This window comes from Montipora foliosa, unplaced genomic scaffold (genome assembly GCF_036669935.1).
Source record: "Montipora foliosa isolate CH-2021 unplaced genomic scaffold, ASM3666993v2 scaffold_471, whole genome shotgun sequence".
Taxonomy (NCBI): domain Eukaryota; kingdom Metazoa; phylum Cnidaria; class Anthozoa; order Scleractinia; family Acroporidae; genus Montipora; species Montipora foliosa.
The window spans coordinates 58,367-77,142 of record NW_027179780.1 but is presented as its reverse complement, the minus strand read 5'-3'; the positions used below and the strand labels follow the sequence as shown (position 1 = coordinate 77,142).

Genomic DNA, 18,776 nt, shown 5'->3' with positions numbered 1-18,776 from the left:
GCAAAAAAGCTAGAAAGAAAGCGGAGACAAACCACATTTTCCTACAAATGAAAAATGAATTCTCGAGCCCGAGAACCGCGTGGTCTCATCTCACAAACTTCAATCGGTTCTTACCTCGAAATATCGGACTCATTTTCCAGCAGATGGTCCAATTCGCTTTCTTCACTACTTCAAATCTTGAACTATCGAATATTGCTCGCTCTGTTGTGCAGAAACCATGCTGTCTGGATCCTTTACCTGCTACGTTACTTAAAGAACATTTTGACCTGCTCTTACCATCTATTTGTAGCATTGTCAACTTGTCGCTGGTAACTGGTGTTCTACCTTCGTCCCTCAAAAACGCTGTCTTAACCCCTCTTCTCAAGAAACCGAACCTGGACCACGAAGTTCTTAGTAATTTTAGGCTTATCTCAAACCTCAAGGTTATCTTGAAAGTTATTGAGAAGGTTGTGGCAGTGCGTCTTCAAGGTTATGTTGACTCTTACCAACTCACAGAGCCGCTACAATCTGCCTACAAATCATTCCACAGCTATGAAACCGCCCTTGTTCGTGTTCAAAATGACATTTTGCTTGCTATCGATAATCGCCACTGTGTCATGCTCCTGCTACTAGATCTCTCCGCTGCGTTTGACACTGTTGACCATGAAATACTGCTCAAAAGATTAAATTCGAAATTCTCAATATGTAGCACTGCACTAGACTGGTTCCGCTCCTACCTTACTAACCGCACGCAAGTGGTCTTAATCGATGGGAGGACGTCACAGTCTCGTGAGCTCAAGTGTGGAGTACCACAAGGCTCCGTCCATGGACCGATCCTCTACCTACTCTACACTGCTCCACTTGCCCACATTTTACGTTTCCATGACATGCAATTTCATTTCTACGCTGATGACACTCAGTTGTACAATTCGTTTTCCGTTAACGATGATCTGGAATTAACCAGTAGCATTGCTAAAATCGAGAATTGCTTATCCGATCTTGATAAGTGAATGGCCTTAAATAAGCTGAAGCTAAACAAAGACAAAACTGAAGTTCTTTACCTTTATTCAAAGCACAACCCTCAACAGTCTTTACCTCCACTTCGTTTTGGTTCTGATATAATTCAACCGTCTTCACCTTCCAGAAATATCGATGTTGTTTTCGATAGTACTATGTCAATGCTCTCTCACGTCAAATCTGTCTGTAAATCTGCCTTCTATCATCTTCGGAACATTTCCCGTATAACGAAATTGCTATCCACTAAAACCACTGAGACTCTAGTCCACGCCTTTGTAACCTCCAAGTTGGATCACTGTAACTCTCTTTTATACGGTGTCCCCAAATACGTAATTAAAAAGCTCCAATCAGTGCAGAATGCAGCGGCTCGACTTGTTACAAGCTCTCGCAAATTCGACCGCATCACCCCTATTTGTTGGACCTGCACTGGCTTCCAATTTCTGAGCGCATTAAATTCAAAATAATTCTGCTTACCTATAAAGCTCTTCACCAAGGAAAGGAAAGGAACTTTTATTTAAGTGTCTAGTAGATTTAGCGGTGGAGCACTAATTGGGGACACTGTAAAGTGAAATTGACAATTAACACAACAAGTCAAATGTTGGTTTTTGAGGAGAGGGGAAAACGGAGTACCCGGAGAAAACCTCTCGGTGCAGAGTAGAGAACCAACAAACTCAACCCACATATGACGCCGAGTCGAGGAATCGAACCTGGGCCACATTGGTGGGAGGCGAGTGCTCTCACCACTGCGCCATCCCTGCGCCATCCCTGCACCAGCAGTCTCCTATCTACATTCAAAACCTGATATGCCGTTATTCAACTTCAAGAACGCTCCGGTCATCCTCAACACTACGCCTGACTCCTGTCAACTTTAATCTCAACTCTTATGGCTTTAGAGCTTTTGCTGTTTCGGCTCCTGAACTGTGTGGAACAAACTACCTGATGAAATTCGTTCTTGTGACAATTTAGATCTTTTTAAACGTAAACTTAAGACTCATCTTTTTAAAAATTATTTTAATATGTATAAATTCTTTTCTTATCCATGTCAAATGCCTAGATCTTAGACATCCGTTTTCATGAATATTTGAATCTTTGTTAACGTAAACTTAAGATTTTTAATATTTTTTAATATTATTTTAATATCTACGATTTTCTTTTTCTATTTTTGTAAAGCGCTTAGAACAGGACTGGATAAGCGCTATATAAGTAGTTTTATTATTATTATTATTATTATTATTATTTTATTATTTTTTTTTTATCTAAGCCGCCAGTCTTGTCTTCGATGGTTCCAATAAGAATTTCGTCGTCTTCCGAGTCACTATCTTCCACACGCATCCTTTCACTGCACGACGCCATCACGCTCGAGCTCAAAATGAATTTTCAAAAGCCTTGCATACATTATCTATTTGCGTCAGCTCAATGAAACTTGGCCAGTAATTGGCTAATTTTATGAACTGTCTTCGTTCTAAATTTGACGTAAATAGAAAGTAACGCAACGATTCTACGACATTTTCTGGAAATCGATCTATTTAGATCGATAGCCCGAGGAGGTGACTGGAAAGAGAATAAGTGACTCACATCTGTTTTAATGAAATCTCAGCAGTAATTGATAACCCTTTGAAGAAGGAATTCGAAATTTGTAGGTTTGAGTAATGATTTTATATTTCCCAAACAGCACGTCTCCGAATTGGCGACCTCTCAGATTATCAAGAATGTCTACTGATTCCGAATAATACGCAGGAACAATTCACAATTTGAATTGTTTTTTTCTCTTCTTGTTTTTGTTTTGTTTTTTTTTCATGAAACTTTCAAAGAAAGTTCCTAGATCAATGTTGGAGAAAAAACTTTATTTCTATGAACTGTATTTGGTGATGAAAAATCCTTCATTCTTCTGTGAGAAACGTTTACCATATTTTGAGTATTCTCGATTTCATATTATTATCATTATCATTATCATTATCAGTAACATTATCATTATTGTCTTTGTTATTATATATTATTATTATTATTATTATTATTATTATTATTATTATTATTATTATTATTATCTCTCCTATAACTTTATGCCCATTTACAACACAATAGCCGAGCCCATTCCTTGGGCCTAAGGCTAAAATGAGGTAGAAGTCTATCCTACTTGATAGAGAGTGTCTTTCTTAGGATGCGAGATGTTCCTAGCAGTGCAATCTTCTGTAGTTCACTAATTTTGATGTTACCCGGGATTTGTTTGGTGTATTATTATTATTGTTATTATTATTATTATTATTTTAATTATTTTTACTATTATTATTATTATTATTATTATTATTATTATTATTATTATTATTATTATTTTTATTATCATTATCATAATCATCATTATCATCATTATTATTATCTTTTTTTTTTTGCACTTGGTTGTCTTTAAAACTAGCAAACTGTCCTGAAGTTTCTCTTTGATTTGACGTTCCACCTACCTTTACTTAGCTTTGCAGAAGGTTCCTTATACATTACTTTCCATGCTTTCATGTTATTGACCAACTAAAGCGTGAGGTCAAGATGGCAGGATATTGGACATGTTTTTTTTCCTGCGTGTTTGTGGTCCAGGTCCATAAACACGCAGAACGCAGAACAACGAAGCCAATGTCCAGCCATCTTGACCAAACAAGCTTGGTCTGTAAAGGATTTATTTTAAGGGGTAAAACACCAAAAATGGTATTTGATTCTTTGGGACCAAACGAGAAATTCCAAGCGGGCAAATTAGCTCCATCTTGCTCGCTGGGGTAGCCAATCTCAAGGGACTGGGTTCATCTTGCCCGCTCACGGATCTAGTCATATAATAAATCTTCATAACAATGAAACAACTCATCTCCCAGAAAAGATGTTCTCATGAATTTCATGTAGAATTGTGTTAATTCATCTCTAGTTATCTCTTAAAAAGTAATAATTAAAAGCCTTTTCGCCATAGAGATCTCAAAGGCTCCTCCACTTCATGGACTTTCATTATGTCAAAAAAAGTGTATTGATACCCAATGGTAATGTCGTCCCTTTTTGTTTGATTTTTCCGCTCTGAGATCTAAGCCCTTATGATTGCGATGGGAAATTAATTGAGACTAAGGACAACTGGATTAAAGTTACCGCTTGGTGTTTCCCCTTAGTAGCAGTTTGAATAGTGAATGAACAGCCCTGGTGGGAATTCAAGCTAAAGTTCTCACTAATCTGGGTTTTATTACAAGCTTTCCCCGATCCACGGTATTTTACAATATCACCAGAATATTTGAAAATGTTCTATCCGATTCTCCTTTGAATCAGACATTGAGATCAGCGAAAGCTGGGAACGGAACTAAAATAAAAGCTACATTAGGACTCACTGCACTGGTCTCGCTCAATTAGAGTTGTGTAATGTTGCCAAGTATGCCTTAAAAAGTAGTACTAAGATAAATTAGTACTACTTTAACATAGCTTTCCAAAACTTTTCTTATGCATTGTTTTTCATGCTTTTATTTTTAGAGCGCTTGGTGACAATGGAATAAGTGAAATCCCAGAAAAGGTTTTTTTAGGGCTCACAAGACTGCAAAGGCTGTAAGTATAGTTGTCCAAATAATCTTTCAAAAATTATATTACTCGGCGCCTGAACACTCCACGAGGATTTGTATGAGTTAGCCGATAAGTGACTCGCACAACTGAAATGAAATCTGAGAAGTAGTTGACAACCCTATTAGGTCTACAAATAGGCCAGCTTCGTATTCTAACGGTTGGACTGAAGCTAGCATGAAATGGAGGCTAATGCGGGCAAATCAATTTGCATTTGAAATGAATTGCCCGCATTAGCTTCCATTTCATGATAGGTCCAGTCCACCAGTGAGAATTCGAAAATGGTCTATGGATCGTTTTAACGTGACGTCATCATTTTCGAAAATTCAAAACTAAAAAGCCACGAAAGTTTTTATCCTCATCAGGCATAAGAGGCGGTAAATGTGTATCCATTTGCAATTTTAAAGCTCAATAGCGTGCTTCGTTTGGAAACCAGAGCATTTTGAATTTCTGAGTTATAGCGGTGCGTGACACGAGGCGACGATCGAGTTTTTTGAGAAATATATATTTATCTCATGATTTTGAGCCTTTTTAAAATTTAAACCATTAGGAAAATAGCTGTTTGTTTAGTACAGATGATCACTTGTCTAGATAGCCAAAGTAAGTAATAGATGTTGACACTATTTTCCGGCCGCCATATTGGTGCACCACAGATGTACATCAACATGGCGTTTTCATACTGGGCTCTGTAAATTTCTGCGAAACATTTCGACGAATATCTCAAAATTGGGGAAACGCACAGGCCTTAAACTTGGAGAAGTGTCTTCTTCATTTATCTTCTACAACATCACGAATTCTTGACTTTTTCAACTGGATGGTTTTCCATTTATTATTTTATTGCGTGGCAGTAAAAACGATCTATTAGAGCTTGGCCTCCTAAGCTTAAGACTAAATGCCATCGACTACCCCTTTTTTCTTGCTTTTGTATATATATATATATATATATGTTTTTCAAAGCAAGCAACATAACCTTTCATTTGAACTTGGGGTCCACATTTTTGTGAGGAAGAAGCACATTTAATAATAAAGATAACAATAAGAAATTTCCTTAATCAATACTGCAGGAAAAACTTTGTTTCTATAAACTGTGTTTGGTTATGAAAAAAACCTTCATTCTCCTATGAGGCACGTTTACCATATTTTGAGTATTCTCGATTTCATATTATTATGATTATCATAAATCATTATCATTATCATTATCATTATGATCTTCATTATTTAATTATTATTATTATTATTATTATTATTATTATTATTATTATTATTATCGTTATTGTTATTATTATTATTATAATCATAATCATCAGCATCATCATCATAATTATTATTGTCATTATTATTTTGCCTTTGGTTGTCTTTGAAACTAGCAAACTCTCCTGCATTTTCTCTTTGATTTGACGTTCCACTTACGTCGCTTTGCAAAAGGTTCTTTATACATTACTTTCCATGCTACTTTCCATTACTTTCCATGGTCAATGTTATTGACCAACTAAAGTGTGAGGTCAAGATGGCTGAATATTGGCCAATTTTTTTTGGCGTGTTTATGGTCGAGGCCCATAATCACGCAGAACAACGAGGCCAAGCAATGTCCAGCCATCTTGACCGAACAAGCTTGGTCACTAAAGGATTTATTATATGGGGTAAAACACCAAAAATGATCTTTGATCTTGTGGGTCCAAACGAGAAATTCACAGCGCGCAAGTTAGCTCCACCTTATATAAACACGCAGAACGCAGAACAGGAGCGAGAAATGGAGCGTTCTCCATCTTGCTCGCTCGGGTAGCCAATCTAAAGGGATTGGGTTCATCTTGCCCGCTCACGGAGCTAGTCATATAATAAATCTTCATAACAATAAAACAACACAACTCCCAGAAAAGATGTTCCTATGACTTTCATGTCTTCACGATCCGTAAGTTTATTGCTCCAAATAAACTGTCAAAAATATATAAGATATGCACCTGGTCACTGCATAGAGATTTGTGCGAGTTACTTAATAAGTCACTCATGGCTGTCTAAATTAAATACCAACACTAACTGATAATTCTTTCAACTCTTCAATGAATTTGTATTTGGACCTTGGCCTTTAAGTAAATACCATTCCACTACATTTTTTTGTTTTGTTTCTGGTACAACGTAACTTCTTATTTGAGCTTGCATGGCGTCTCCATTTTTGCAATGAAGAAGCACATTTCGTTGATAATAATAACAACAATAATAAACAACTTGATCGCTACTGACACAAACAGTCGTCACTTTTCAAGTATTAGAAATGGCAAGATATCGAAGGAATTCTTAATTAGAGGGTGTGTTAAAGGTAAAGGTAAAGTCATGCATTTATATAGCGCCTTTATCACAAACGTCTCAAAGGCGCTTTACAATAATCAATTTACCCTCAGCGGACTAGAAGCATATACAGGCGCAAATTTCAGCCTCTTCTAAGCAGTCCATGCATGCTGGTACTCATTTTACCGACCTCGGAAGGATGGAAAGCTGAGTGAACTTCAGCGGGAAAGAAGGTCGCCAAATATTCCACTCTCGACAGAACCGGGAATGGAACCCGGGACCCTAGGGTTGGAAGGCAGAGATCTTACCACTGCGCCAACCCCTCCGCCACTAGAGAGTTATGATTTTATTTATGTCGATATTTCTCCTCGGACTTGATAAATAGTGAAAGCCATGCACTTTGCAAGTGATCTCACTAATTTCTAAGACATCGAAATCCGGAAAAAGATACAACTACAAAAATTTTGGCGTGATTTGGCTAACAGTGTGGCTATTTATTATATCATCAACGAAAGCTATAAAAGTTAAGTAATGGTGAAGTAACGTAGGTGTTTATCAAAATCAAATTGGAGCCCAAAGTCTGAATTACGCAATTTGTTTAGAGAATAAAATTTATAAAAATTACAATAATAATACAAGTACAATATAGATGCTAATTATCGTAAAAGAAATCTAGTAAACAACAACCATTATAATAAAACCTTAATTACATTTCTTGCAACTATGATATAAAATATAATGGCGGAAGTAAGCTGTCCAGCCTATGATTTTTATCGGATGCGATGCTATGGAAAAGGTTATCAAATAATGTATCAATATGATACACCATTGGTGTAACCCCAAGAATCTCGCATTCGTTACTGTAGGTCGTGCCGGGCATAATGATTGAGATCGCCTTTTTCACAATTCGAACGAACTCGTTGATGAGATACCGCGGCAAGTCGTTATAAAATACCGGAACATAATCAATTACGGACCTTACGCTCGTATTGTAGATCTGTTGGCGTTAATTTCGCGAGTTTTAGCTTCACTAGGAAATATGATCGCTTACTAGCTTTCGTAACTGCTTCTTCAATGTTAGGTTGGCACTTATAGTAAGTACCAATAACTTGGTGGTACTTACTTCTTCTACTTCTTTTCTATCGATAACAACCACATCCAGTTCAACTGGGTTCCAGGCAAACGAAATTCGGAGCTCCTTATAGTTATCAGTGTTGAGTTCCACTTTGTTCACATGGGACCACTCAATAACCTGATTAACTATACTCTGTGCCTCATTGGTAGTCCCTTTCGGAAAGACTTCGGATACTGTAGTGTCATCAACAAATTTCCATAAATGTGGAGTGTTTACATCCAAATCATTTATCATCTATACAAAAAGTCATGGCCCAATTTGGTAACCCTGCGGTATCCCAGGGGGAACCGGGCCCCACTTGCAATAACAACCTTTTGCTAACAACTTTGCTGACAACCTTTTGATTAATATAGAATGGTCTATTAGATCAAATCCCTTCCGATAATCGAAAAGTAAGGTTCTTACAGTCGCTCGGTTTCCCTCAGTCTCCGACCACCTCTGGAACTTGCTTATCAAAGCCAAAGTACTTGACGTTTTCGGGACTGCACCATACTGACTACTATCAATAACGTCAAATACAGCAGGCTTGAGAAAGTCGCCTACAAGGAATCCTTCTGCAATTTAGAGATAGGTAATTTCGCGAGTTTGAGCTTTACTAGGAAATATAATCGCTTAGTAGCTTTCTTAACTGCTTCTTCAATGTTAGGTTGGCACTTTTAGTAAGCCCTAATAACTTGGCGGTACTTACTTCTTTTACTTCTTTTCTATCGATAACAACTGCATCCAGTTCAACTGGGTTCCGGGCAAACGAAATTCGGAGCTCCTTACATTTATCAGGATCTTCAGATCCAGAAATGGTTTCTTTTTCGGCACGGGTGAGACAAACAGATGGGAGGCGCCGTTGGCTATAGGAACCATTTAGAATCTCTGTAATCTGAAAGGCCAAGATATTGGCGTACTCCTTGAGTAGCCAGTTCGGGATCATGTCCGGTGTGGCGGCTTTAGTGGGGTTGACTTTCAGTAGCGTTCTTTTAACGCGTTTTTCAGAAACACATAGGATCTTTGGAATATCCTCTGTAAGGAGACTTTCAAGCGGAGCTGGCAACTTATATTTCTCTAGAGGTTCGAGGAAGGCTGAGTTGACGAAGTTAGCCTGCTCCACTTGGAAAAGGTCTGAAAAGTGATGCACATTAATTTGATTACACAAATCGCCATTCTTGGTCTTTGCTCCACTCAGATGCTTCATTTCGTCCCACCATCTTTTAAGATGTTCATCCTTTAGATGTTGTATCCTGGACTCATAATACCTCTGTCTACAAGTTTTCCTCTCCCGGTTTACTAAATTTTTGTAATATTTGAGCGCAGTCGGATTCGTACCGTAGCTGATAAAGGCATTTTGTCTGTTCCGGATCAAGTTCTTAAGTCTCGGGGTCATCCATGGCGCGTTGGCTTAGCACGCGCGCACTTCTTTGAAGGCATTCAAATATTAATTCTGGTGAGGATAGCTTGCTGAAATATGGCCCACTTATCCTGGCAGCTCCCAAGCGAAGCGAACAACAATGGCCAATCGATACTGTCTAGATATCTCTACATTGCTGCCTTACAACTTGGCCGTTGATCGCGCTTAGTAACTACTCTCTTGGTACCGGTGTTGGGTTATCCTTCTCAGAGGTCGGAGGAGCTACCACAGTGCTGTGATCTGAGAGACCAAACGGTGGGAAGGCCAGTGATGAAGTGTAAAATTCATGCACGTTCGTTAGCAAGGCCTAACGTAGCATCTTTGCGAGGTGACACCATAACGATTTGTTTCAGGTGAAAATGTCTCAACAAACGGTTAATGTCCGATCGCGGTTGAAATCGCCAGCTATTAAAAAACCATAGTTTAAATATTTAGACTCAACAAGGGCAAGCGATTGAAACAGATGATTGCGAACTGATATATCGTCTGCCTTTGGGGGATGGTAGATTACGGCAGCAACTATGCAGGAGAAGCCTCGAGGGATACGGTTTGGTCTCAAATAAAGACATAAACTTTCATGATCATTGCAACAGGTCAATTCGCTCAGTTGTTGGTACTTGCACTTGCCCTCCTTGATGTAAGCGCAGACACCGCCGTAAGCATCTCCGTTTTGGTTTTCACGGACTAGAGAATAGGGAGTTCGATGTTGTTACGAAAGATAACTTCACTAACCGCAGTTAATTAAAGCCATGTTGAGCAAAGGTGGGGCGGCCAGAAACAGTGGCTATGTTGTGGTTTAATTTTGCTCTTGGTTGAACTTTTTTTTTTTTAACCAGGTCAATTTTTTCTAACCAGTTTGTTTTTTCAAACCAGGAATATAATTTTAAACCAGCTTATTTATCAACTGTTAGAAAAGGGATTTTTATCTTTGGGGGTGTAGTTTAACACTGAGTTTTTAGTTACACATGCCAAACACTGCCCGCGCCCACCAATATGTGACATCAAAATAGCTGGTATTAGGGTAGTTTCAAGTGAGTCAGCTACAAATATAGGAGTAATGTTTAATGATGTTATGAATCATGAGCATCAAGTTCAAAATATTTGTAATGTAGCTTTATTTCACATACGCAATTTATCTAAAATCAGGAAATGTCTCACTCAGAAAGATACCGAAACGTTAGTTCATGCTTTTGTAACATCTAAGCTGGACAATTGCAATTCATTGCTGGCTGAGCTGCCACAATATTTATTAGATAAGGTTCAGCGGGTACAAAATGCTGCGGCGCGCCTCGTCTCCTGCACTCGCAAATATGACCGAATTACGCCAGTCCTTAAAGAGCTTCACTGGCTACCTGTAAAACAACGTATAATTTTTAAAATATCACTATTTACTTATAAGGCCCTGAATGCTTTAGCACCACCATACATATCTGATCTTCTAGGACAATATAAACCATCTAGAGCTTTGCGTTCTTCTGACCGGAAACTGTTACAAGTTCCTCATTTCAAGCTTAAGACTTACGGAGGCAGATCGTTTAGTTATATAGCTCCATATTTGTTGAACCAGCTTTCAGACGTCATACGGCAGGCACCGTCGCTTGCAACATTTAAATCCAACCTGAAGACTCATTTGTTTGATCAAGTTTTCAATTAGTTATTAGGTTTTGTTTGCTTATTACTTTAGTTTTTGTTTTTTAGTTAGTTGTTTTAGCCTTTCTTATCTTATTTCTCTATTTACATAGCTGCACAGCGATCTGAACTCTAGCATGGGCGCTATAAAAGTCTTCTATTATTATTATTATGATTATTATTATTATTATTATTATTATTATTATTATTATTATTATTATTAAGCCGAAAAGGTCTATTCAAAGTACTTTCAACCACATGACCACAGACCTCGACAATGGAATCGCTAATTTCACTCGTTCCAGAGATTCAAACCCGATTCTGGACAAGTTATGAGATATTTCAGATGGCATATCTTCATTTATACAAATAAAATCATGTTGCACCGTCCACGCCATTGTAAGAACAAAAGGGAGCAAATTTTTTCGTGCACTTATGGCGGATTAGTCTCGAGGACTTCGCAAGAGCTCCGCGCAATCACGATGGCATCTTCACTTCCGGCGTTTCAACAGCCAATCAGATCACCAGTTTGGTTGGCCAAAATTTGGCCGACCGTCCGGGATTCTTGAGAGACTTTTGGTCAGGCCCAATTTTAGCGAGCGACAGCATAAGAGAACATATGGGCAAAGCTAAAAATGGTCCTGGTCGCAGGTTAAGTCTGCGGTTAAAAATTCTCATCACGTGATAACATTTTTTTGTGGCTCAGCGGTTTCGAAAATACCGATCTCGTGACGCCATTTTCTGTTACTCTCCTCAAAGGGAAAAGCGCGAAACGCTGTTGACGGCGAGTAAAACCGGCCGAAGCCATTACGGGGAACCCATTTAAAGCTTTGTCCGAGGAAATGAGAAACAGGTGGAAACTTTTCTTCAGTTTTTTTTCCTCAGCCGTGGGAAGAACAAAGGAATAGCGCCACGTGGTCGGTATTTTCGAAACCGCAGAGCCACAAAAATGTTATCACGTGATCATAATTTTTTAACTGCAGACTGAAATCAACGGTCCGTGAAGTGGGCTGAAAAAAACCCCTGTCCACGGACGTCTGAGATCGATACTAACTTGATCACCGCGTCCCCTGAATTCGATGTCTACTTTGCGATTTACTTGTGCAGCCAAAAGTACAATAGAAAATTTGAACGAAGTAAAATTCTACCAAAATGATTTTCGCTGATTCAAAATTTTTGGTTGTTTTCATGCTGCAAAATTTGTTGCTGATAGCAAAATATTTTATTCTTAAACTTCCTTCTGCTCTTCCTAAAACTTCAGTATTTATTTACTCTTGCATCAATATTTGGTTTGCATAAAAAAGGCTAACACAATCTGTACCTTGCTTAGTCCGCATTTTTGAGCCATCCAGATACTAACTCCATCGGACAGGGGTTAAAGTCAGTCAAATTTTCCCTTACGCGCAAAGAGCACTTTTAACCTTTTGGTGAAAAAGAAGTTGTAAGGGAACTTGAAAATGATCAACATGGCAGCCTCGAAGCCAATGCTTCTCGATTCCTTTTCTTTTCTTCAATCTTTCTGGGTTTAGTATCTCCACTTGCCTTCTCAGGGACTAATTACCTAAGACATCTACCATGGCACTATAATGATTTACGATACTAAAACAATATCGTGTACTATTACGGCTAATATTACGCAAAGACAACTTGAATCTCTTGGAAGACAAAACGCAGCTCATTTGACGATACTAAATAAGGCGCTGTGTTACTGCACTACCACACGTACGCAAATGCGTTCCTATATTTTAACATATGTATACTGATCTGTCATATTTTTGCTCTACTACTACCTTTTAAAAGCGTGCTCTTAAAACGAAACCATCCGCAAAGTCGTTTATGCATTTCAGTGAAACTGATACTGTGTGCGTTAAAAAAAAAAGAAGAAAAGAACAAAGAAATAAGATACAAACTAGTTCAAAAAGTTACAAAAATAATTCTCTATTAATACCTTTCTATTGGAGTGCAGTACATTTCTTGTACCTAAAATATTATCTTTTGGCAGAAAACCAAACATATTTAATACTGTATTAAGTTCAGTTTTGAAATCGTGATAGAAAAGTCAGTTGCATAAACCAGTATTAATTAAGATTTGTTTTGTCCTCAAATACGATTTTCAGTAACATTTAATACTTTTAAAGGATTATTTCGTATTTTTCAAAGCCTACCAAGCTACAAGCCGAAAATTAGTCAGTTAAACTATTTTATATGAACAATTAGCATCAGTTTGCGTTCAAATTTTGCGTGATTTAGCTCGCTCAGTTACAAACATTTTGCTATTTTCGGAGGGAAGCGTTCCGAGTTCGAGGACAAACCTTTACGCAGAAAACGGATAATAGCGATAGTTGAAGAATATGAAGCATAAAAGTCACGAAGTCAAAAGAATGACATACCATGTACATTTTTTATCGCGTTAAGTATCACCCATTTTCCGCCGGCATGTTATGCGTTCTTTGAGGATGTTCTTTAAGGAGCTTTGAAAATCACAATTTTAACATGTCCATAAAAAGTATCTAGATAGGAATGGAAGAGAATGGTTGTTCTTATTTTGTGTTAAGTTTGCTGCCAATTGAATTCATTTTAAGTCTTCACCGTTGCTTGGCCTCGGAGCAAATTTTGGATAATTTGTCAAACAGAAAACCAAACTTTAACTGCGTTTTCAAATTTCCGCAAATAAAAAAAAAAAAAGAAATCGCTGGAACTTGTAAATATGATTTTTGAATCACATAATGCTGGCTCACATAATGAATGTAATAATTGTTTGTGTCGACATATTTTCCCAACATTACTTTTACTATCTATTGGAGTGTAACTCAGACAACTCTGTAACATAACAGTAGAAGATCTGAGCTCGTGTCCACTATAACATGCAAAGGAGCCTTTTTTCATAAAATGTCTTGTGGCATATTTTGCACCGCTTACATTTTACAGCTTAGTAAATTCTGCCAAATGCAGTGTTGTTTTCACAACCCCTTCACAAGGATAAAAGGTATCCTTTAAATCTCGATCGTCTTCCTCCTCCACATCTTCATCATCATCCTCGTAGATCATGATCATCATCAACATTATCAACATCAGATAACTCATGATGATCGTCATCAGCATCATTATCAGAGTTACCATCATCTTCAGCAATATTGTAGCTGCGGAGATCGGTACATTTAAGTCCCGCTTCGCGATGTTGACATCGACTACTGAAACCTTGCTTCTTAATTAGATGGAGGAGTGCATTGGTATTTAACATTGGAAATAAGTGTCTTAGGCTAGTACAGCAAGCAGAGTAATTTCTCTATTCCGGCAGCGGTCTTTCCTGTGGGTTACATGATATTACCCAGATCTGCAAGTGCGTTTACACTAGTCTCATCAGCTTCTGGGAATGCTTTCCTAACACAATAGCTTCTGAAAGAGACAAATGATCCTCGCGATTATCTGGAATATTGAAGCAATAGTCTCATGTTGACAATTCAGGTGTCTCCAACTGCATTCGAGCCTATGACCTGGTCGATGCTAATGTAATGCTCCACCTCTCCGCCAGTATAACGATTTTGATGTTGACTGAGCCGAGAGTAATTAGCGCCGGTGTTGCGTGTTGCACGTTCTTAGGTGTGCAGTTAGTCCAGCCTTGGATCTACGCAAGCAGTTTGACTGAGTGCACTTTACGGAAAGCAGTTGTTGTAGTAGACCATCACCGCCATGTTTTATCACTTCAGCTGGATTCAAATGCACAATTGTCTCTCGAGCAGTTAGGTGGTCATTTGCATCATTGTCTACGTTGCCTTCTTGATTCAGCAGTTGGTAAAATGCTCTTTCCATCTGTCTGATATTTCTTTCATGTCTGTAAATAGCTGAGTTCAATCTGCATTCTTAACCGGGGCAACAGTGTTCGTTTTGGGGCCGTACACAGCTTTAAGGTAATTCCCTTGAAAATGACGTCCTATCCAGATTTTTGTCAAACTTGGCAAACTTGATACTTATATGCACAGGATATTTTAAAAATGCAGTAAATAGATGGGGTCACCGTGCTTGTTTTCGCACTGCATGCCCTTTATTTTAAGTTCTCTTTTTTTTTCGGAATTACACGAGAGGCGTTTGAAACTTGATCAACCGGAACTGAATATTACTGAAAACTTGAGCCTACTTGTTTGTCTGGGACAAAGTCTTTCAGTAAAGTGATTTCAAATTGCTTGAGCTTGCAAAAAAATGTAAGCAAATTGGGCCGCAATATCATCACCTCACGCTTAGTGTCTGGCTCCACATGCAGTTTTCACTTTATATATTTATTTATATATATCATTTATATATAAATACTACAACTTGTACTGTCCAACTTTTTTTTCCTTAAAATATGTTTTCCGTGTACCTATTACAAGTGCATAACACCATTAAAAGAGGGGCTCACCGCGCTCATTCAGGAGAATAGCAAATTCCTTGACAGATTAAGCTCGGTGTCAGTGAAATTCCGCAATTTTATCAATGTGCGCGAGCTTTTGCTCGCGCCAATGTTCTATCAAAGGCGCTCCAAACTAGGGGGGTCCGGTGGCATGCTCCACCTGAAAAGTTTTAAATTTAGGGTCTCGGGAATGTCATTTCCGACTATTTTCGAGAGACATTTCAATAAATAAATACGAAGGAAAATGCAGTAGTTTGTTGTTTATTTTACCTATATTTCGAGTTTTCTCTGCAGCAAGCTACAACACAGGCAGAGGGTTTACAGAGGGCAAAACGTCGAAAAATCTGTTATAATATCATCATCATCATCATCATCATAGTCATATTTCTCTAAAAAATAACCGGGAACTGGGGAACTGGTGAAAAGACTGACACTGTGTGAGGGCCTCGAAGGGTAGAGGTCTTTTTTTTTTCTTTGCTTTCGTCCACTACTACGTTTCTTGTCGTTAAGGCCTGGCTAAAAGGGTCCAACATGTTAGTGCAACATCATCCAACATTGTTGAATCCAACATGTTGCACCAGGAGCCCATCTGGAGCGTGCAACTTCCATACAGCGTCTGTGAAACGGCATTTTCACAAGTAGGTTTACTTTTAGACTAGCCCTTCCCGCGAATTAGGTCAAAAAACAAAGGCAGTTCCGGTTCGGTGACCCTATGACGTCAGCTTAATTTCTTGTAATTGGTCATCGGGCTCCTGTGGGAGTCTCATTCGCGGGAAACTCAATCTAAAAATAAATCGGTCTGTGAAAACGCCGTTACACGAACACAGTAGAGTTGTAGTCTCCGAGTCATGGGTTCCTGGTTGCACTCGTTTGACCACCATGTTGCAGTTTTTCTTTTTTTTTTTTTTTCCTTTCATCTTTCCCTATATTTCTTTGAGTGCAAAAGGAAAACTGAAACCAGAAAAATTAAATTTATTTTATCTTTAAGGTCTCTACTTGTCAGTCTGCTCATTTTCAGTAACCTCCTGTTCTAGGACGCCAGCTAAACCAACAATAAACTGATTAAGTTGACCTGAGCTAGATTTGTGCTTTTTTGCCGAGGGCTCCCCTGCCGTTCTCTTCGCCCACGTCGTCTTCGACCTCTCTCTCTCTCCCCAGACTCCTCTCTCCCAAGGAGGCATCGTAAGCTGTTTTAGGTCGTTAACAACGGGCGTTAAACTATTGACAACATGCGTCAGCTGATTAATCTTGTGGGTGAGCTCGTCGACTACCTTCGGTCCCATTGTCATGTCCTCATTGACGACTGTTGTTGTTGCTCCTCTTTGCGGACCCTTTGTCAGTCTTACAACTTAGGCTTCCCTCGCAAACCAGTTAAAGGGGAGCAGGGCTGGAGTAGTGTTGAGAGCACTCGCCTACCACCAATGTGGCCCGGGTTTGATTCACAGACTCACTGCATAGAGATTTGTTTGAATCACTTAATAAGTCGCTCGTAGCTGTTTAAGTTAAATTCAACAGCAACTGATAACTCTTTCAACTCTTCAATGAATTTGTATTTGGACTTTGGCCTTTAACTAAATGTCATTCCACTACATTTTTTTTTCTTATTTGGGACAACTCAAGCCCTTATTTGACCTTGCGTGGCTTCCCTATTTTTGTGATGAATTTAATTAATAATAAGAATAATAAACAAGTTAATCGCTACTGACACAAATAGTCGTCACTTTTCAAGTAATGGAAATGGCAAGATATCGAAGGAATTCTAGATTAGCCGGTGCGTTCCAATAATAGTTTTATTTATGTCCGTATTTCTCCCCGGTCTGTATTTCAAATATTTTACCAAGTGTGCTGTTATGTAGAACACTGAAACGAAATGGAAAATTCTCTGGTAACTTATGGGTTCAACAAAGACAGAGAACGAATCGAACACCTTACGTGGATCTGTGATTAACTCTGCACAGTCTTCAGTAAAAACATATATGTAAAGGTGACAGCCAAAAATTATTTGAAGGAAAGGTTGTCGTCTATTTTGTGCTTCATTATTCAAGGAAAAGGTTCTTCATGGAAACGGTTTGATCCTGAAATTTAGTTTGTTGCAATATTGCACATATTTGACACCATTGAGTTTCGTCCCTTAACGCACGTAATGAAATAGAAGGGGTTTTTGCCTCCAATAGCAAATATCATATGTTGTTTGCTTCAAAAAATTGTTCGCTGGAAAAGGTAGCCTTTATGAATTCATCATGTTTTATGATATGCGAGCTTAACTGGATAGTTTTTATGGCAATAGTAAAGCATTTTCTTGCTATTCAAGGAAAAGGTTCTTCAGGAAACCTGAAGTACATGGTAATTTGACACGATTGAGTTTCTTGTCTTCACGCACGCAATGAAATAGGAAGAGGTTTTCGCCTCTAAGAGCAAATATGTTGTTTGTTTCAATAACTTTTCGCTGGAAAAGGATTCTGTGGTATTTTCTGCCTTTGTGAATTATAATATCATGTTGTGTATTGAATTTTCGAGCTTAAGGTTGAAATGTGATATGGGAGAATTTTTTTAGCATAGCTCTGTAAGCAGGAAGGGTTCACAGGCCTGTTGGAAGCGTGCTTGAGTTTCAACAAAATGAGCCCCAAAATCAGTGAAAAATTTTGACGCCGATGAATAATAAAGTAGCTGCTATTTCCAAAATGATGGAATTACCTGGTGATAAATAAAGTCGTACGCGTCATGGAAAGTAAATGTTGACTTTGCGTAAACAAATGGTCAGCCTCAAGAGTTGGGCGATTGTGATCTTTGTTTTGACTTCGCTGATTTTATTGTCAAACTTTATAACACTTGACAGAAAAAGAAACTTACAAAAACCCGGCATCTTGCCATCATTTGGCACAGATGCTTAACTGTTTGGCGAGTAAACATGCCGCGATAACTTAATCACGGCGCCCGCTGAATTCCGGCCATCTCACTTTCGATTTTGCGATTTATTTGAACGTAGCAAAAATCTCCCAAAATGTTTGTCGCTGATCGTAAATTTTTATATTCTATATTCTTGGTTCAAAATTAATGTTGTTTTTATGTAAATATTTTATTCTCGATCGACCGTCCCGGAAACTTCTTTCTGCTCTTTGTAAAAACTGTGTATTAATAGTTATTTACTTTTGCATCAATATTTGTTTTGCATAAAGCAAGCTAACAAAATCTGTACCGTGCTGAGTTCGCATTTGTTAGCGTTAATAGTATTTTCGGTCCAATGCTTCTGTTTTTTGAGGGGGATATTGCTTTGGTCTCCCACCCAGATACTAACCCCGCCGGACTGGGTAAACCTCAGTGAACTTTAGTATTACAAAGCTGTCAGATGCTCAGAGGGCACGCTTAAACTTGTGGTG

At 38.4% G+C, this 18,776-nt stretch overlaps 1 pseudogene; it reads left to right on the top strand.

Annotated features, from left to right (window-relative positions):
* The first annotated feature begins 989 nt into the window (after positions 1-989).
* LOC137989738 (uncharacterized) lies at positions 990-1,962 on the top strand (annotated as a pseudogene).
* The last annotated feature ends 16,814 nt before the right edge of the window (positions 1,963-18,776 follow it).